The sequence below is a fragment of the Cavia porcellus genome, unplaced genomic scaffold, assembly GCF_034190915.1.
Source record: "Cavia porcellus strain 051 isolate PalLab524CR breed Dunkin Hartley unplaced genomic scaffold, mCavPor4.1 scaffold_3, whole genome shotgun sequence".
Classification (NCBI taxonomy): domain Eukaryota; kingdom Metazoa; phylum Chordata; class Mammalia; order Rodentia; family Caviidae; genus Cavia; species Cavia porcellus.
Window position 1 is genome coordinate 20105338 of NW_026947486.1, and position 21682 is coordinate 20127019.

General features: G+C 42.7%; 1 long non-coding RNA gene across 3 annotated transcripts in view; it reads right to left on the minus strand.

Moving 5' to 3' along the window:
- Positions 1–1918: 1918 nt before the first annotated feature.
- LOC134475424 (uncharacterized) overlaps positions 1919–21682 on the minus strand; it is a 44272-nt gene continuing 24508 nt past the window's right edge. For 2 of the 3 annotated variants that reach the window (XR_010046529.1, XR_010046528.1), the window contains one exon: positions 19786–21529. This is a non-coding gene — a long non-coding RNA (uncharacterized LOC134475424). Of the gene's footprint in view, positions 2215–19785; positions 21530–21682 lie in introns of those variants that run through there. The other variant, XR_010046530.1, reaches the window with a different exon arrangement.

Here is a 21682-nt window from a genome sequence, read left to right on the forward strand (position 1 = left end):
CCTCGACGCTGCCGATGTCTTCCCAACATGTCTGCCAGCCGCCACCAGGGCGGGAGATAAGAGGGGGCGGGGCAGAAATCAAACCGCTGAGAAATTCCCCTCTAAGCAAGCGCAAGCGCAAGCGCAAGCGCAAGCGCTGCTTTACTTCAACCTACAACTTCTGTGTTTCTTTTGTGTGTGTGTGTTTTGTTTTTTTATTTTTTTGTTTTTTAAGTTATTTCTTTTATTTTTTATTTTTGGTATGGAGGATCGAACTCACAACCTCACGCTTGCCACAGAGCTGGCTCTTACACCACTGGGCTAAATCCTCGGTCCTCTAATAAAAATTTTAAAAGTTATTTTGCACTCTGGACAGAACCAAACATATGTATAAGAGATGGTGAAAAATATTACCATCCATTTCCCAGTTTTAAAAATCACACTAAGGCGGGGTGTGGTGGCACACATCTGTAATCCCAGCATTAAGGAGGTTGAGGCAGGAGGATTGCTATGAGTTTAAGGCCAGCCTTTATTACATAGTGAAACCCTGTCTCAAAAACAACACACAGACACACATACACACACACACACTAAATAAATAATAAATGAAAAGACATTGGGGATGTAAAGGTCCTGAGTTCAATCTTTAGTCCTCCCACCAAAAATAAAAACATTAAATAAGTCTTGTTCACAAGTACAAAGAACCATATTCGGCCTCTCTAGCAGTCACAAAATACCAATAAGCAAGGTGTGGTAGCACACATCCATAATTCCAGCACTTAGGAGGCTGAGGCAGGAGGATCACTAGGAGTGCAAAGCCAGCTTGGGCAACACAGTAAACACATGGTCATTAAAAAATTTCAATTTTAAGGAAAAAAATCCTGCACATCTGGGACCAAAGACTCATGAACAGCTTAGAAATGTCACGTCCTATGACAAAGACCCACAAATAACTCAAAAGCCTAAACTCCTGAGACCCACAATGTGGAACGGTTGAGACATCACATCCTCTTCATTGATGTTACATCCTGAGCCAAGATGCCCAAACAGCTGAGTCCTGCCATCCCACACTCAGCGCTCCACCCTACACACCGCTTGTCAGAACTACCTGTGACTGAAGGGACTAAGAAGCACCTTTCTGTTCCTTACCCTCAGCAGACACCTCCGCTGCCTGCTCAAAATCTCATCATCAAGAAGAGTAGTCATTTAGGGTCCACTCAGACAGTTCACTCTTCCAACACATTCCCCTCCTCACACCTCCAGGCCTGGTCCACAAGGCCCAGGGAATATCCAAATCACACTCCCTCAGGGGACAGGAGCTGGTCCAGGAGGAGGATTCCGAGCCCTGAACCCTATCTGCTCAATTTGACCTACAAGTAGCCTGAAAGACTGATGCCAAAGAGATCCAGGAGAAGTTTGCTTAATGCTGTTGTGAAAGGTGAGTAGGTCCTGAAATCAATATAACAGTATGCAATAGGCATTGTTTTTTAAAAAAAATGACTAGCTAGAAGAGAACGAAAAACGTTACCCGATATACTCTGCGTCAGTCCTTGAGAACAAGCCATTAAATGCCAGCTTCTTTTATGGGTTTTCAAATTGAAGTTCGTAATGGGATTCGAACCTATGGTTTACAATACCTGAAGCCCTGTCCCTGTATCTCTGGAGGACAACCCAGCCCTAGCGCTGAAACTCAACCACCAGCCAATGGGAGTACGGAGCCAGAGAACCCTACTTTAACCTTCTCTAAATGGTTCCGGAAATCCTCGGTACCCTGGAAGAGCTAAGGCAGCTGGTCTCGCGGTGACCAATCAGAACTCAAAGTAGCTTTGATCCTGCTCTACTTACCCTGGAGCCAATCACAGCTCAGCGCGCGCGCACACACACAAACACACACACACACACACACACACACACACACACACACACACACACACACGCAGACACCCTCTCCCTCCTCTCTTTCTCTTTCTGACACACTCGCGTGCGCACGCACACACATTAACACACACACAGCCAGGGTCGGTCAGGGTAGTGCCATTTTTCTCTCTGTCTCAGGTAGTGACTTACTCGAAGTGGAGACCTTTCTTGTCTCCACGCATAAAATGGTATCTTCCAAGATACCAGACCCCTCCCCTATGGTACCTCTGGGAGCGGAATGTTCCATTTGCTGGCGCCGCGCAGTTGTCCTTGTAGTTAACCCTTCCTTCTCACCTGCGTTCTCCTTGTGTGCGCGACCTAGAAGTGAGTGGTCTAGTGACTTGCCCAGGCTTCGGTTCACCCCAGACAACTGGACAGGCTCGTTCGGCCCGCGTCCCATCCCTGTCCCATCCTTGCCCCACCCCCACTCCCACCCCTGCCTTGGACTGTCCCAGCCCCAGAAGCCTATGAGTCCGGGAGAATCCCTGGGTCCAACCCCTCCCAGAGACTGCTTTCAGTCTGCTGTGGCCGCTGGAGATGTGTGTGTTTGTGTGGCAGTTTTTATCAGATAAAACTCACCCATAGACACACACATACACGAGTACAATGTCAGTATCACCAAGGTAGGAGTATGTGGATTTCTAAGCCCTCAAACTTTTCTTATCACCTAAAACTTCCCTGCACAGAGTAGGTGCTTTAAAAGATATTTGTTGAATAATGTCTCCTTGCTTGGCAATTCCACTTCTAAATCTGTTTCTAAGTAAATAGTTTCTGGGCGTGGTTGTACACCTGTAATCCCAGTACTCTGGAGCCTGAGGCAGGAGGATAATTTCGAGTTCAAGGCCAGGCTGAACTGCATAGTGAGACCCTGTCTCAAAAACAAACAACCTAACTAGTTACATACACATTGCATAGGTCTGCATGCAAATAATGGTCCAGGCAAACGTTGAGAGGGAAAGGGCAAATGAGTAAAGATTTGTATTGTTAGCTGGGAGTGGTGGCACATGCCTATAATCCCAGCACCTGGGAGGCTGAGGCAGGAGGATGGGATCAAATTCGAGACCAGCCTGGGCTACAAAGTGATCTCAAGGTCAGCCTGAACTGCATAGTGAGACCTGTCTCAAAAAGAAAAAAAAATTGTGTTATGTTATGGAGTGCAGGTTGGCTGTGAGAAAGCCCTGGAAACAGATTTCCAATAGCTCGGGGACTTCACATCATTGGACACAGTACAAAAGAACCCAAAGACCTCACATCATGTGCCAGAGAGTCCATAATGGTTTAGGAGCCTTGGGCTGTGGACATAGGTCACCAGATAGCCCAAAGACCTCACACTGTGTGCTCTGCGAACAGAAAACATCATAACCCTGTCCTCTGGTCACAAGCTCCTACCAACACGTCAGAGACCTTAACACATTGGGGGCACAGTGAGGCCACAAACTCCAAACAGGACACATACAGTATGCCTGGACAAAGACCCAAAACAATCTCAGAGACCCTGGGACATGAATTGAAAATCTGGGACCAGAGGGTGGCAGCACATGCCTGTAATCCCAGCATTCCAGAGGCTAAGGCAAGAGGATCCGTTTCCAGTTCAAAACCAGCCTGGGCTACAAAGTGAGCTCAAGTCCACCCTGAACTGCTCTGTATCTTAAAAAATACAAAGAAGAAGGAGAGGAACGAGAGGAATAAGAGGAAGAAGAAGAAAAAGAAAGAAAGGAAAATCTGGGAACAGATCTCGTACACTTGATAGTAGACCACAAAACAAAACAATTCAGAGGCCTGAACACAAAGTGACAGTAACAAGATGTCCTGGTTGGAGGGACCACCCAAAGGACACTGTTAATATGGAAAAGCAAAAGGGAAAAATGCTAAAATATTGTAACATCAGAAGTAGCCCTGTAAAGTGTTCTGAGACTGGAACAGCCAAACAGTTCAAAGAGCCCAAATTTTGTGAGGTAAATCATGAACACTTCACCGTGTTCTTAGGAACCGCAAGCATTCAAAACATAGGAGACCTCCTACCCTAGAGGAAAGTTTCCAAAACAGTTTAAGATTTAACACCACCCACAAACCTTGCATTTTGAACAGTTAACAAAACACCTCATAGAGCACTGGGTGTGATGGTACACTCCAGTAATCCCAATATTCAGTAGGCTGAGACAGGAGGATCACTTTGAGGCCAGCCTGGGCTACAAAGTGAGTTTGAGGCCAGCCTAAACTACATAGTAAAACCCTGCTCAAAAAGAGAAAAACAAAATACCTCATAGACTTTAGACACCTCTAAAACATTTCAGACATCACATACTCAGGGATTCAGTTTTGCTAGAGAGGGGGCTGGAGGTTTAGCTCAGCGGCATAAGCACCTGCCTTGCAAGCAGGCGGTCGTGAGTTTGATCCCTGGTACCGATTAAAAAAAAAAAAAAAAAAAAGTTCAGGGTGAATGCCTGAGAGCTGGGGAAAGTGGAGGATGGTTTCTAGGTTGTTTCTGTCCTGAGTAAAGAACTGGTCTAGACAAACAAAATGCAGAGCAAATTTACCAAGTAAAAATGAGAAAACAGAGCCAAGGATTTAGCTCAGCCATACAAGCACCTGCCTGGCAAGTGCGAAGCCCTGAGTTCGATTCCCAGTACCAATAAATAAATAAATAAATAAATAAATAAATAAAGTAGGAAAAAAAGCACATCTTACAGCATGAGTACAAACCACCATGCAAGAGCAAACACAGTGGCCCAAACTCAGCGTAGACCTTCATTCTTGTGTCACCCCTTCGTCAGTGTCATCAGTTCTAGGCGTCCTAGGGAAAATCTACTTAAGTTCTCTCAAGAAGTCCTGGGCAAGGCTGAAACCCCTGTGCCTGGCACCTTGTCCCGCCTCCATTCCTAGCCAGTTGTGGCCACGCCCTTACCTTCTTGTCTCTTGTGTTTCTGTACCTAGCAGGTGTTCAGCCCTGGGGTCCATCCCCGGCACCACAAATAATAAATTTTTTAAATCCTCAGTCAATCCTTTCAGTCTTCTCAGTGAAATCCACAGGAGAGAGACCACAGAGATTACCCAGATCCTTCGTGGAGGATATATGATTGTTACTAGTTTCATTTACATGATTGAAAAACCAATTGCGCCAGGCATAGTGGCACACACCTGTAATCTCAGCACTCACGAGGCTGAGACAGGAGGACTGCAGAGTCTGAGGACAGCCTGTGGTACATACTGAGTTCAAGGCCAGTCTGAACTACATAGTGGGACATACTATGGCAATCCTTCTGTCTCAGTCCACCGAGTGCTGCAATTAGAGATGAGTGACCACTACACCAGGTCCAAAAGTATTTTTAATAGCATCTTTTTGCCCCTTTTATTTTATTTTTTAAATCTATTTTATTTTATTTCAAAGAGAAAAAAATTCAAAACATGTCACCAGAGGTATTCTTAACTGTGGTTACCTGTTCACAAATGGAGAGTTTGGCTATAACACTCAAAAAACAAAACAACAACAACAAAAGTCAGTTGCATTGGCAGGCAAATAGCTGCAACTGCTAGATTTTCATAATTTATTGCGGGAAAAAAAGTTAAATACGGGTTTTGAGTGCATCCTGATAACATCAGTACAAGACACCTGATAACTTTAAGTCTTATGCTTTAGGCACAAAAAGGAGTGTTTCATAGAATTGGTGTGCTACTGTATAAAGCAAATACAAACTAAGCTACCTGCCAGGCCCAGAAATAGACCCAGAGAAGTCAGCAAACTTTTGTAAAGAGTCAGAGAGTAAACGTTTTTTTCTGGTGCTGGGTATGGAATCCAGGGCACCACATGTGGTAGTAAAGTACTCCACAACTTGGCCTGTTTAGGACAGTATATAAATGAATTTACACATTCTTGTGTGTTGTTCGTTTTCAGCGTTATACAATGAGATGCACATATCTGATGTGTGGCTGTGATGTGTTCATCCCTTGTCACCATGTAGTATTCTGTTGGGCAGCTATTGCACCATTTGTTTATTTATGTTCTCTCTGTCTGTCTCTGTCTCTCTCTGTCTCTGTCTCTCTGTCTCTCTGTCTCTCTCTCTCTCTCTCTCTCTCTCTCTCTCTCTCTCTCTCTCTGTTGCTTGGATATGGTTTTCCCCCAAAGGTTCATGTGCTGGAAGCCCAGTGTAGTGGTACTGAAAAGTTGAAAGTTAGTGATGGGGCTAGGCTTGGTGGCACATGCCTGTAATACCAGCGCTTGGGAGGTTGAGGCAGAAGGATCACTCTGAGTTCAAGGCCAGCCTAAAATACACAGCAAGACGCTCTCTCAAACAGAACAAAGCTAAAAATAAATAAATAAGTAAAATAGCTATTAAATCCATTCCATACATATGAGAAAGAACATGTGGTACTTGTCTTTTCATGTCTGGTTTGTTTCACTTAACATGTTGCCACTAATTGTAGATTTTCATTCTTTATGGCTAAACAATACACACACCCACATATATACATCACATTTTCTTTTTCTGCTTTAGATATTGGAGGGTTTTGTTTGTTTGTTTATGTATTTGTTTTTCAGACAGAATCTTGCTCTGTAATTCAGGCTGGCCTTGAACTAACTGTGTATTTCAGTGCTATGGCTTGTATCTAGATGTCCCCCAAAGCCTCATGTGGTCATAGGTGGACTCTTTAGAGGTAGTTGGATCTATGGTGGGTGATGCTGATGCTGGGATTTAGACTGCCCCATCCTAGGTATGGGTAGCATCAATCAATAGGCTGTCAGGCTGGATGGGATATCAAGAGCAAAAAGAGAGCTTCTGCTGTTTTTTACTGTTGCCTCATACTTAACACTTTGTTCCCTTCTGCCTTTGCCATGAACTGTGATGCCCCTCTGTCATGCCACCCTGCCTTGGAGCCAGCTGACTATAGACCAAAACCTCTAAAAAATGGGAGCTAAATAAACATTTCCTCCTCTACTTTTTCATTTGTCTTTTTCCTTTTTATCGTTACTGGGGATTGAACTCACAACTTCCTGCTTGCAAGGCAGGCGCTTATGCCGCTGAGCTAAACCTCCAGCCCCTCCTCCTCTACTTTTGAGTGTCAGGCATTTTATCTCAGCAACAAGAAAAGTAACTAAGACACCCAAGCTAGCCTCAAACTTGCCGCAGTCCTCCTGCCTTACCCTGCTAAGTTCCTTACTTTTGGTTATGAGGTTCCTGTTTTCTGGGAATATAGAAATATATGTGTGTAAATATAAATTTATGTCAATTAAATATCATTTATGTGTGAGAGTTAACTGATTACATCAATTTGAATAAGAAACATCTAGTCAATTGGATCTACATAGTTCTGGGTGTGGCTGAAGGGTTTTACTGTAGACAGATGACCCACTCTGGGCATAAATGATGCCTGAATTAAATAAAAGGAAAAGAAGGTAGGTGTCAGGCCTGACTTGAGAGAACCCATGTCTCCCTTTGTAAGCAATGGAAACAATGGGTTGCCCCTGGCAAATAAAAAGGAAGGGCAACATAGAAAAAAAAAATTTAGACAAGGATTCATTGCATAGTTCACGGTGGCCTTGAACTCGAGCAATCTTTCTGCATCAGCCTCCTGAGTTCTGGGATTACAGCTGTGCACCATCACACCAGGCCACAACATATTATAAAATTATCATTATCTGGGCTTGAGTGTAGCTCAGTGGAAGTGTGTTTGCCTGGCATGAGTGAGGCCCTGGTTCCACCCCCGCCATACAACAAAAGTAAAATTCTTATCACACAGAAGTTGTTTCAAAGGAGGAGGAGGAGTAAAAGGAGTAGGAGAGGAGGAAAAAGAAGAGGAGGAAGAAAAAGAAGGAGGAGGAGGAGAAGGAAGAAAGAAGAAACAAGAAAGATGAAGGCGTTCCTTCAGAACAAAGTATGGTGTGTTCCTGTTCCTGCTAGGGCCATCATGACAAAGCACTGAGCTACGCAGCTCAAAGAGCACAATTTTATTATCTCTGGTTGTGGAGGTTGAAGTCCGAGAGCAAGGCGCTGGCAGGGTTGCTTTCCCCTGGGGCCTCTCTTCTTGCTTTGCAAATGGCTCCTTCAAGTGGCCTCTTGCTCCTGTGTGTGCAGGTCTGGGCTCTAACTTCCTCTTCTTTTTTCTAAAATATCTCTTGTGCCGTGCTGGGACCTATCATGTTAGGTGGTTCTCAAACACTGACATAAACCACAACTCATCTCCTCTTGTAATGCCATCAGAAAGTTGCATTAAAACTCACCTACTGGCTGGGCTTGTGGGTGCATACTGTGATTCTAGCACTGGGGAGGCTGAGACAGGAGTATCTCAGCAAGTTCAAGGCCAGCCCAGGCTACAGAGCCTGTCTCAAAAGGCAGGGCAAATGTATATATAGCTCAGTGGTAGAGCACCTGCCCAGCGTACATGAGGCCCCAATTCCAGCTCCGGCACTGAAAAACAACAAGAACTCAAAAATAAATAAATAAACCCTAAAGTAATTAGCTAAATAAAGCTCACCTACAAGTTCATCTTTATGAAGCACCTTTCTTCTTTCTTTCTTTCTTTGTCGATTTCTTTCTTTTTCTCTCTGTTTTGTGTGCGTAGTTCTGCAGATTGAGCTTCAATTCCCAGCCTCACACTGAGCTACATCCTTAGCCCTTCTTTCTTTCTTTTTCTTTTTCTTTTTTTCTTTTTTAGATGCAGGATCTTTCTAAATTTCCAGGGCTGGGCTCAGACTTGGTGATCTTGCTCAGCAACCCCAGAGTGCTGAGATTGCACATGTGTGCCACCATGCCTGACCAGAGATGAATTTTTCTGTGTACTTAACATAGATGAGGAAGAAGGACTAGCTGCATCTGAGCGCTGCTAGTTTGCTTCATCGAGACCTTACCAGAGAGTGATATAGTACTCAGTAGTGACCATGAACTTCAGTACATGCTTTGGCCATGAGAATACATAATTCTGACCTTACTGTTTTGGTAAAAAAAAATTAATAATAGCTGTTCATAATGAAAACTGCCAAAAAACACAAAGATGATTTTTTTTTTTTTTTTACTAAATCACTTTTGGGGAGGGAGTATAGCTCGGTGGTAGAGCAGTTTTTGTAGCACAAGGCTCTAGGTTCTATCCCCTGCCCAAAAGAAAAACATGTATAATTATCTAAATTAAGACAATTACACTCTTGACAATTTTTTTTTTTGGTACTGGGGGTGAAACTCACAGCAGAGGAGAGAGGCCTCTGACTGGCTGGGTGCTGGCCCCGGGCTCCAGTCCCCTCTTCCCCCTGTTCCAAGGCCAGTGGGATTCTCTGCGGCAGCTACCATCGGACCTGCACCCACTACCTAATATGGAAGCTCCAGAGAGTCCAGGTACCTTTCCTAGGGCCAATGGCCAACCGAGGCCCTGTCTCTAGAGACCAGGCACTTAGCACCAGTCTGCACAGGACGCCTGCAAGTACATGCAGTTGGGCCGGGATTACCCACAGCCTGTTTCTATGACTGCAAGGCTGGCCACACAACAGTCCAGGCAAGCTTAGGAGTGTCCACAGAATTGGACAGTGATATAGTCTATTCTAGTATGTGTGTGTTTTAGTATGTTCTAAAATAATGCTGGACTTTTTATCATCACCACCCTGCCCACCCTCTGTGGGGTGACCCGTTAGGGACTGTCCATGGCTAAATCTGAGGGATCTTTTGTCTCCAGCTGCTGTAACACCACGAGTGCTCCCTTCCTTTGCTGTTTCCCTTCAGTGGTCTCAGGGGTCCACTACATTTCTACTCCCTCCTTCCTAAATCCCTATGCGCACACACACGGGCACACACACAGATGCAAAGGCTCACCTAGCCATTGACACCACTGAATGCCAGCAGCCAAGACCAATGCAGAGTCCCTGACCTGGTACCTTTTTCTGGGGTGATCATGTTGGGATGCCTTTCATTGTGGAGGAGACAGCATTTTGTTTTGACTGGAGTAGACACTGGATATGGATTTGTCTTCCTCAATACACTGCTTCTTGCCAGGAACAGTAGTGCATACCTGTAATCCCAGCACTTGGGAGACTGAGGCAGGGGTATCACTGTGAGTTTGAGGCTTCCTGGGTTATATAAGCGAGTTCAAAGTCACCCTGCACTACACAGTGAGATCCTGACTCAAAAAATGAAACAAAATAATGTACTACTTCTTTTTTTTATATACCAGGGATTGAGCTCATGACCTCACACTTGCCAGGCAAGCACTTGTGCCACTGAGCCCTGTACTATTTCTTTAAAACTACCATCTGAAGAGACTTCCAGGAAGATGGCAGAATGGTGAAGCAGCAGAGAAAGAACCTCTCTGAGATTTGGTATCCAGACATAGCAATGTGAGGAAGAGAAGGAAGCAAGTGGGTCCCCCAGACCCAGGGAGAATCTGAACCAAGAATTAAAGCCCACAGAGAGAGCAAAGAAAGAGACTTCAATGAAAAAGAAGGAGTAGTAGGAGGCAAGGTCTCCTGGACTCACTATGTGGGAGAGCTGACTCAAACCTGCAGATGCACAGTGACCCAGGGGGCTCCATGGAGAAACGCACCAAGGTGACAAAGCAGTAAACACACCAGACTGCAGTGGCTGGTGAGTTATTCAGGTTCAGATGTCCCCCAGGAGAGGGTGACTGGCTGGTAGCTATCTTGGAGAGGGGCCAAATGAGCTCGGAACTCAGAGTAGCTGTGACTGTTCCATCTCAGTGTTAGGGTAAGGCTGCCAAATTCAAGTTGGCAGCAGATCAGGGACCCGAGTTCAAGCCTGCAGGAGGCACAAACTATTGTAGGCTGAACACATTGGGCTCCAGCCTCAGAGCCAGAAACCAGCCTGAACCTCATTGGAACTACGGGTGCAGGCTTGCTGGGATTATCCACTACACCTCTATAAAGCTACAGCTGTCTTGCTGGGATTGATCACTACGGATATGGACACTGTCCACCCAGTGATGTCTACGAGTGAAAGAAGAGATATGCCTTTAAGTGGACATTTTTTTAATTTATTCGTTTCTTTCTTTTCCTGTTTTGTTTTGTTTTGTTTTGTTTCTTGATTATTGGTTCTTGTTTTTATATGAGTGTGAGCACTGTTGCTAGTTTTCTTATTATTGTTGTTCTGTTCTTGTTTTTATTTCCTCTTTCTCCCTTTCTCTCCTGTCTTCTTCACCAGTTTCTCACAATTTGTGTAATCTTCCTTTGTTCTCAGACCCCGCTGCTAATCTCTTCCTTTTCTTCTAGTTCTCTGTCTCCCCCTAACTTGCCCCTTTTAAAATTTCTCCCCTGAAGGTAAAATCACCATACTGAGGGCTTATTTGCTATATACAATTTTCTGTTTTATTTTAGATTTTGTTATATAACCACAAATCTAGTTTATATGGTTAAACGCTGCAAATTAGTAGTCATCCCATTTTGTCATTTCTAGGCTTTATTTGAGACTATTGTTATTGCTGACTGTACTACTGTATTCAAGGTGACATAATTGCTCTAATCAGTTGTTCTTCCTAGTAAACCAAGACTGAGATTGCCTAAGGGTCATAAACCAAATTACAGGCCAGTGCCAAAGAACCAGGAGTGAAGCCAAATAGGCAGCAACTTCTCATTCCCAGTAAACAGAAGATGTAGGATCTTATATAAACTAAAACCCAAAAGCCAGCTACATCCAGAAGACATCCTTCAGTAGTCATTTCCTAAGTGTTCTAAACACTAGCAATAAAGCAACTTGCCATAAGCAATTTATAAGCATCAATCTAAGACTTAAACTAAAAAAAGAAAAATTGAGAAGACATTTAAACAAGACACAATCCTAGACTTCCAGCTCAACAAAGACAAACCCAGGGGATAATGAGATATAACAATTCAAAAGCAAGCCACTTGGCTCTTTCAAGTGGTAATAGTGGAAGTAACAAAGCAGATGAGTGAAGCTCTATAAAAAATCAAATTAGAGTGGATGGAGATTTAGTTCAACGGATTAAATCCCTGACTGGCAAGTGTGAGGTCATGAGTTCGAACCTTAGTGCCAAAAAAAAAAATCAAATTAGAGCTGGGTATGGTAGTGCACACCTGTAATCCCAGCACTAAAGAGGCTGAGGCAATAGGATCACAATGAATTTGAGGTGAGGATGGGTTCTAGAGAAAGATCTTGCCTCAGAAAAAGTGGACTTCAGGAAACAGATTCAAAAAGATATCCAGGAGATTAAAAATTCCATTGAAAGTACATGCAATAGACTGAGCCAATATAAGGACAGACTATCAGATATAGAAGATAGGATTTGAGTTAGCAATCATGAAAGAAAGATTTCCTAGTAATAGCTAGAGACCACCAGGCATGGTGGCTCACATCTTTAATCCCAGCACTCTGGAGGCTGAAGCAGGTGGATTGCTGTGAATTCAAGGCTAGGCTGGGCTCCATAGTGAATTCAAGCCAGCCTAAACTACATAAGGAGATCCTGTCTAAAAAGCAAACAAACAAAACAACAACAAAACAGAAAAGAAAAAAAAAAGAAGAAAATTGCAAGGAACCTTGAGAAATCAATCCAGTAGCTCTGATGCAAAGAAGAATAAAATAAAATTGATTGGAGTTAATGAAAAAGTAGGAGATATTGAACATGACATTAAAAATAAAAAACCTGTTCGTTAAAGTTTTGGCAAAAATTCCCCACACAAGGAGAAGAATTTGACCTACAGATAAGTAAGACACATAGAACTCCAATTAACTATGATAAAAAAAATCTACACCAAGGTATATAATAGTCAAGATTCCAGAAATACAACCTAAGAACAGAATATTAAAAAGTGTTAGAGAAAAGAAACAAATCACCTATAAAGGAAAGCCCATCAGAACCACAACAGACTTCTTAACATAAACCCTCAAGTCAAGGAGAATTTGGATTGAAGTATTTCAAATCCTGAAAGAAAACAGCCTCCAGGCCGCTGATTGAGTTTAGCCGCACAAGTGCTTGCCGAGCAAGCACAAGGTCATGAGTTCGAACCTTGGTACAAAAAAAAAAAGAAAAAGGAAAAAGAAAACCTTTAACCCAGACTGATATACTCCACAAAACTATTTTTCAAAATTGAAGGAGACATAAGATATTTCCATGACAAAGAACACCAGAAGAAATTCATGACCACTAAATCAACACTCAAAATACTCTGGATACTGTAGAAAGAGATAATGAGGAGTACAACTCCATGAACTCCAACAGAAGGAATCCAGCAGGCAAAGAAAGCAATTAAACAGAAGTAGGAAAAAGGGAACCAACAACAGGCAAATAATGTGACAAAGATGAGTCAATATATGTCAGTTATAATATCAACATTACTGTAATCCCAGCATTTGGGGTTTTTTGCCTTTTTGAGACAGGGTCTCTCTATGCAGTTCAGGCTGGCCTTGAGCTCACTTTGTAGCCTAGGCTTGTCTCGAACTCCAATGATCCTTCTGCCTCACTCTCCCAAGTGCTGGGATTACGGTCATGAGGCACCACGCATGGCAGTAATCCCAGCATTTGGGAAGCTGAGGCAGGAAAATCCTTTGCAAGTTCAAGACCAACCTGAGCTACAAAGTGAGACCAAGTGAGCCTGAACTGCACAGCAAGACCCTGTCTCAAAAAGACCAAAAAATCAATGTTAAAGGTCTCAACTCAGTAATCAAAAGAAACAGACTGGCAGAATAGATCAAGAAGCAAGATCTAACAATATGCTGCATAAAAGAAACACATTTATTTCAAAAAGAAATTCATAGACTGAAAGTGATAAGATAGAAAATAATACTCCATGTGACAGGAACCCAGAAAAAAGCAGAGATAGCTATATATAAACTACACGAAAATTTCAAACACATCAATCATGGGGCAAAAATGGTACATACATTGTGCGTTGTCATCCCCAAATGATTCACTCAGAACACAAGGCATCTGCATTCAATTGTCTGAGCAATATCTGCACAAATCTTTCTTTTCAGTACATGCAGAGAAATCAGTAGTATAATTATTTTAACTATCATTTTTATAAACATATATATACATAAGTCATTTCTTTCAGCTTCTCATATTTGTTAGATAATACAATATTTACACGTGTGTCTTATTTCACTTATGAGTATCATCTCAAGTTGCATCCACTTATCTATGAAAGTCTCTGGTTTATTCTTCTTGATGGCTGAGTAGTACGCTATTGTATAAAAACCACATCTTTTTTATTTATTCCTCAGTCTATGGGCATGTAGGTTATTTCCAAAATTTGGATATTACAAATTTTGCTCCTATAAACATGGGTGTACATATATCACTGTGGTATGAAGTTTTTAATTGGTAAGATACCCAGAAGGGGAATAGCTGGCTTGAATGGGACCTCCAATCCTAGTTTTTTGAGGAATCTCCACAGTTTTCACCACAGTGGTTGCACCAGTCTTCATTCCCACCAATAGTGGAGAAAGGTTCCATTTTCCTTAAACCCCCTCCAGCATTTGTTATTCCTTGATTTCTTAATAGTGGCTATTCTTTCTGGAGTGAAATGGAATCTCAGTATTGTTTTAATTTTCTCTGTGTGTGCCGGGGATCAAACTCACGACTTCATGTTTGCCATGCAGGCTCTTATGCCGCTGAGCTAAACCCTGGCCCTCATGCTGTTTCAATTTGCATCTCTCAAATGGCCAATGATGTTGAACACTTTTTCATATACTTTGCTATTTGTATTTCTTCATCTGGGAGTTGTATATTCATCTCAGATGCCCAGTTTTGGATTGGGTCTTCAAATCTGGGAAGACTGATACTATTTTTAGTTCTTTATATGTTCTCAATAGGAATCCTTTGTCTGAGAAACAGTGGCAAACATTTTCTCTGTGGATTGTCTCTTCATTCTATTGGTGATTTCTTTTGCTTGTGCAAAAGCTTTTCAGTAGGGTTAGATGCCAGTTGTTGATTCTGTGTAATAGTTCCTGTGCAATCAGGGTTTTGTTCAAAAAGTCTTAGCCTGCATCAATGTCTTCAAGAGCTTTACCTACTCCATCTTCCAGCAGATTTAATGTTTCTGTTTTAATACTAAGATCTTTGATCCATTCCTATTTCATCTTAGTACATGGTGAAAGATACGGGTTCATTTTGTATCTTCAGCACATGTAGAGCCAGTTTTTCCAGCACTATTCATTAAAGAGGCTATCTTTTTCCAGTGAATGTATTTGGTACTTTTCTCAAAGATAAAGTGGCTTAGTGTGTCTGCAGTTGATTCCTGCATCTTCTAATCTGTTCCATTGATCTTCAAGTCTGGGGTTTTTTTTTGTTGTTTTGGTTTTTTTTGCCAGTACCACACTGTGGAAATCAGTGTGGAGATTCCTAAAAAACCTAGGACTAGAAGTTCCATTTGACTCAGCTCTTCCCCATCTTGGTATCTTCTCAAATGAATTAAAAAGCATTATATCATAGTGATGTATGGGAACCCATGTTTATAGCAGTACACTTTGTAATAGCCAAATCTTGGAAACAGCCCAAGTGTACATAAACTGATCAGTGGATAAGGAAGATGTTTTTGTTATACTAAGATGCTAAAAATTAAAATAATTGATTAAAAGATAATTAACAAAAATAGTTACTTAAAAAGATAGTTATTAGGAATATTGTCATTCTGTACTGAGCTCATTACCCTAGTAACCAAGCACCAACCACATAGTTATAAATTAACTGACTGCGTCGTTCTGCTGTTCTGTAATGCGTCATCCCCCCCACCTTACTGACCTGTGTGCTATGTCAACTTTTGTTCCCCTTGTAAGAGACAAATGATGCTGTGTCAACCATTGTTCCTTTTATGAGAGACAAATGTTCCTGGAATTGGCAGACCAAGGGCTATGAATTGGCTAACCACCCACTGTGAAATGCCTCTTACCTCAAGCAAAGGGGAACAAAGGCCCACCTTATTTCTGTTTCTCATCACTATGTACTTAATGATCAATGAGCTAATCACAAATGAACTATAAAAATCAGTCAAAACTCTAACTCAGTTGAACAGCTTTGCAAATTCCATCTGCACTGTGTCGCTGGGCCAGCTAAAATAAAAGCGCTTCTTTTAAAAAGATGTCTTGCCCCGTTTGTCATCTTGGGGTCTTGACCCGTTTTTCACCATGGGGCCTTGTTTTTTGAGTAGAGTACAACAGTTTTGTTTTGTTTAATGTATGTAATTCAGTACTACTCTGCCATAAAGAGGGATAAGCTTGAGCCATTTCTGGCTAAATGCACTTTGAGACCATACTCAAGTGATATAAAATCAGGTACATATGTTCAAATATTGCATTGTTCCCCAATTGATGTACTAAAATTTTGTTGTAGTTTTTTTCTTTCTTTTTATGTTTGAAAAAAGGACTTGAAAAAATAAAATTAAATTTAAAAAAAAAACAAATATTGCATTGTTTTTCTGGTATAAAAAACCAGAAGTGTGAGCTGGGTGTGGTGGCTCTCCTGTAATCCCAGCGCTCGGGAAGCTGAGGCAGGAGGATCATTGTGAGTTTGAGACCAGCCTGGGCTACAAAGTGAACTCAAGGCCAGCCTGAACTGCATAGTGAGACCCTGTCTAAAAAAAAAGTGTAAACAAGGACTATTGTAGTCAGGATATTCAAGGAAAACAATTTAATACGGGATACAAAATTTATAGTATTATTTTATAACTGTCACCCAAGGAGTCAAACATGAAAAGTGCAGAAATCTGTTTACACACTAATGACCCCAAAAATTCCAGCTGAGGGTCCAGATCCCAAGGCAATGTCTTGCGTTAGTCCAACTGAAGATCTAGAGCCCATGACAATGTTTCTTACAAATCTGTTTCGTAAATCTGCTCTGGGAAAGCCCAAAGAAAAGTCAGAGGTAGAAGCTAGAAAGTCTGTGCCAGCAGGATGAAGGATCTGTGCCAGTAGGTTGAGAGTTCTGTATTGGAGCCAGGAAGTGACACTCGAAGTAAGGACTACAGCTTCCCAAAAAAATACCACAGCCATCCTCGGTGACAGTGAGGTCCTGAGCTCTTCCAACAATGAGAACAGCTGAGTTCATATCAGGGAGCCAGCATGACAAGCTTCTCCTGGAGACTGAACAGTACACATGTTCCCCTCTGGAGCCAGGAAGCAGTAGAGAGAGTAAAGACCAGAGCTCCCCCAAAGGGAACCACAGCCATTCTTAGTAACAAGGTTTTGAGCTCCTCTGACAATGAGAACAGCTGAGTTCATATTAGGAATGAAGCTCGACAAGTTCCTCAAGGAGAACCCACAACACTACACAGGAGAACCAGCAACACTACACAGCCACAACACCACAGAGAACCAACAACACTACCCCTTCCTCTCCAGTTCTCTTTTTTTATCTTGGCAACAGTTCTCAGGTGCACTGTAAATTTGACATAGCTATGAATGTAGGCCATGTTTGGAAATATCTACAAAAGCTATAATATGATTTGAAAGTCTTTGTATTCTCTTAGGGACACCATCTCGGCCCCAGGTAATACTGTTATGGTTTGTTGCTTATTATCATCATCAAAGAAATGATAAAATTCAGATAGAATTTAGTGGGGGGGAAAAAACCAATCCTCCGGTGAGCCATCCACACAAGCACCACACTAACTCAGTTCAACTGGTATTACAAGTTGATCACTTGTTATCAACCCACCATGAGGACCAAAATGCATAATAGATCTTGAGAAATGGAAAGAAAATATTCAAATGAGGAGTAAAACAAGGGAGGGGGAGGCAGAAAGGAAAAAAGGAACAAGAAAAAAACAATAGGAGGGAAAAATGGAAATAAAGCTTTTGTAAGTAAAGAGGAGGTCAAAGGGAGGGGAAGGAAATGGGTAAAAAAGAAGCAGAAAGTTATATCATGTACAGGTACAAATTCCATATGATGAAATCTTATCATTACGGATATCTAAAATGTATCAGTAGAGGCAGGGGATATAACTCAGTGGCTCAGCACCTGGCTGGCAAGTGAGAGATCTTGAGTTCGATCCTTGGTACCAAATAAATAAATAAATAAAATGTACCAGTAAAAAAAAGTTAACACCAATGACACAAAAGAACTACCATCTTAAACCATATTGGGGCAGACAACTGTAATCCTAGCCTTTGGGAGATTGAGGCAAGATTATGAGTTTGAGGGCACCCTATGCAATTTAGCAATACCCTGTCTCAAAAAACAGCTTGAAGGGCCAGGGATACAGCTCAGTGGCATAAGTGCCTGCCTGGAAATTGCAAGGTCCTGAGTTCGATTCCCAGTCCCCCCCCATCCAAAAAACAAAAACAAAAAACAACCTGAAGCTAAGCATGATGGCGCTGGCTTGTAATCCCAACACTTGGGGAGCTGAGACAGGAGAATTACTGTGAGTTGAAGACCAGTCTGGACTACATATCCACACACACCCCCTCCCCGAAAAAGATAGAGGAAAAACCTACCATCTGGAAGTTTAGAGGATGCCTCTTCCATTGTTCTATGACAAACTATACAATAGTGCTTCTGATCAAGGAACTCTTTCCAGCAAATCAAGAGCAGCAACAGGCTTGCGCTCAAGGAGTTCAGTAGCCTTACACATGTCTCCACCATCCTGAAGCAGTTGGCCAGACAGAACTGTGTGATGGCCTTTGAGAGAAGCAGTTCCAATCGTGGCTGGGTATCCAGCAAAACTGAGACAAGGTCTTGCAAAAGGCCACAAATGCTCTGAGTCAGTGTCCAACATATAGTGCCGTGTTTTGTTTTGTTTTGTTTTAGTTTTGGTACCGGGGATCGAACTCACAACCTCACACTTGCTAGGCAGGCGTTTATGCCGCTGAGTTAAATCCCCAGCCCCTCTAGTGCCATTTTTGCCTTACCCACATTCACAGGTCCAGGTGGGGCTCAGCGGCAGAGTACTTCCTGACAGCCTCAGGGCAGGTGGCCCCCAGCAATGCACAAAGGCTGAGTGCGCGGTGGAAACAAGGAATGGAAAAGCAAGCCATTACTCGTAGGCATTCCCTAGCACAGTTCCTGCTTCCTGCTCCTGCTCCTGTAGGTTCTGCTGAGGGAATGCTGCCACCAGAGATGGGACAGTGATTTGACTACATTGGCAGTTAAAACTGACACCCAGTCACGTGGGCCTCTCACACCTCTGAATCCAGCAAGCAAGGAAGAGAGTTAATAGTGCTGGTCAGGGCCACCAAGCCTGATTTCCAAGGGCATTTGGACTGTAGAGCCACAGACAGCAGCCCAGGAGACTCCTTGGGTTTCTCTTAACATTCCCATGCCATCACCAAGATCAATGGAAAACCATAACACTGGGAGGCTGGGACAGGAGGATTAAAAATTTGAGCCCAGCCTTGGCAATTTCATAATTTATCAATACCCTGTCTTAAAATTTTAAAATGAAATAAAAAGGGCTGGGGATGTATCTCAGTGTTAAGGGTCTGTGTCCAAGTCCCCAGTAACACACACACACACAGAGTGCCCCAATCAGGCAGGACCACCAATGACTCAGGCCCTTAAGGAAAGAAAGCTCAAACTGCCCAGTAGATAAAGAGCCCAGAGCAGAGAGACCTCTGAAGGCAAAAAGAATACAGCATGGAGCCAGGGATTTAGCGATTTAGCTCAGTGGCTCACGCTGTTTACTGGTAAGCATGAGGTTGTCATTTCGATCCCCAGTACTAAGAAAAAAAAAAGGAATACAGTATGGGCTGCAAGAGAAGGTAGTTTCCGTACCAGCTACAACTCCAAGGCGGTTAATAGAACCAAAGATTGTCATTTCATGAATATTTGTTTTGTTTTAGACAGGGCCTTACTATGTAGTCCAGGCTGGCCTCAGACTCATGGCACTCCTTCTACCTCAGCCTCCTGAGTAGGGATCACAGGTGTGTGCCACCACACCTTGCTACAAATATTTCCTCTTTATTTTTCTTTGTATATGTCTGTGTATATATAACAAATAGCTTTGGTTTTTTTCTGTCTTTATTGTGTAACATAAAGTATGTTGACTTTATATCAGTATTTAAGTACTGTGAATTTTACATTCACAATAATGGGTTTACAATAAGCAGAATGGATTTTTACATTTACATTCACAATACATTACATCACATTTACATTCACAACACATTACATTACATATACACTTACATTAATGGGTTAACAATAAGCAGAATAATGGGGTTTTTATCATCTTAATTTGGAGATTAAATATGGTTTAATGAGATACATATGACTGTGCAGTTGACAAAGGGTGGACGTGATGTTAATGTTACTCATTAGCTTGAGTGGGATGCATAGTGCCCTGACTAACATCATTTCTGGAAGTGTTTAAGACTTTCTCTAGATGAGCTTGGCACTTGAACTGGTGGGCTTAGAGGGATGCTGATTACTTTCCCTATGTGACTGCACATTACGTACCCATCAAGGGTCTGCACAGAATGGAAGGGCACAGATAAAGGGGTTCACTCTGCCTGCCCAACAGCTTGCATTGGGATGCATCTTCGGTCCTCCACCAGGACTTATATCCTCACCCTCTGCTTCTCAGGACTACACCACCAGCTCTCCCAGGTCTCTATATTTCAGGTAGCAGACTGTGAGCCTTCTCAGCTTTCATAATTCCTTATAAGGCCAGGTGTAATAGCATACACCTGTAATCTTAGTACTCAGGAGGCTGACAAAGGAAGATCGCTAGAGTTCAGTGCCAGTCTGGGCTACACAGAGACAGCCTGTCCCAAACAAATAAACGTAATTCATTATACTAAATCATGTAGTGTTTCTGTTTCTCTGGAGAGCCTTAATGAATACCCTAGCCATTCCACCTCCATCTCCAACATCCACACAAGTGCACCGAGGTGTGTGCACAAGGCTGGTAGGGGCAAATGATGGCAAAACCTTGTAAAAGGCCAAAAATCTTTGCAATCTGAATAAAAACATGCTCAGGGAAACCTTAGAAATGTCCACTTATAGCCAATAACTTCTGAAGAAGGAAATGAATGAGGGTTAACGTCCTACCATGGAGTGCCTACTGTATGTGCTACAGAATAAAAAGGACCTGTGTTGCCAGATGTGATGGTGCACATCTGTAATTCCAGCACTCAGGAGGCTGAGGCAGAATGGCCATTCCTTCCTTCCTTTCTTGGTACTGGGGTTGAACCCAGGGCCTCATGCGTTTTTATATTTGTTTGTTTTTTGAGATATAGTTTTGCTATGTAGTGCAGGCTGGCCTTGAACTCAAGGTGATCCTGCTCAACCTCTCGAGTGCTGAGATCACCGGCCTGTGCCACCATGTCTGGTGCCTCATGTATTTTAGTCAAGCACTACTGAGCTACATCCTCACCCCTTCTAAAGTTTTTTTGTTTGTTTGTTTGTTTTGTTTTGTTTTGTTTTGAAACAGGGTCTTGCTAAGTCACTAAACTGTCCAGGCTGGGTTTGAGTTTGTGGTCTTCCTGGCTCAAGATTACTGGTGTGTGCCATCATGCCCAGCTTCTTTTAAATTTTATTTTGAGACGGGGTCGAAGTTGCCCAGCTGGTTTGAATTTGTGCTCCTCCTGCCTAAACTTCCTGAGTAGCTGGGATTACAGGCCCGCATTTCCAGTCTCATACCCTTAACAACAGCCACAGCCCAAAACGTTTGGGTTGAGAATGGGTGGCAACCGCGGTGGGACCAGGAGGAAAATCTCACTCTTTTGTCCTCGGGAACCACACAGGTAACCTGAAAGACAGAAAGCAGGGCAGAGCTCAGCGTGAGGTCAACAGGAACAGAACGTTCCCAGAGTCCTTAGGAACAGAAGCGGAGGGTAGACAGGGACAGAGCAACCCTAACCTTACTCCTTCAGAGAACTCCGAAGTCTCACCTTGGGGCGCT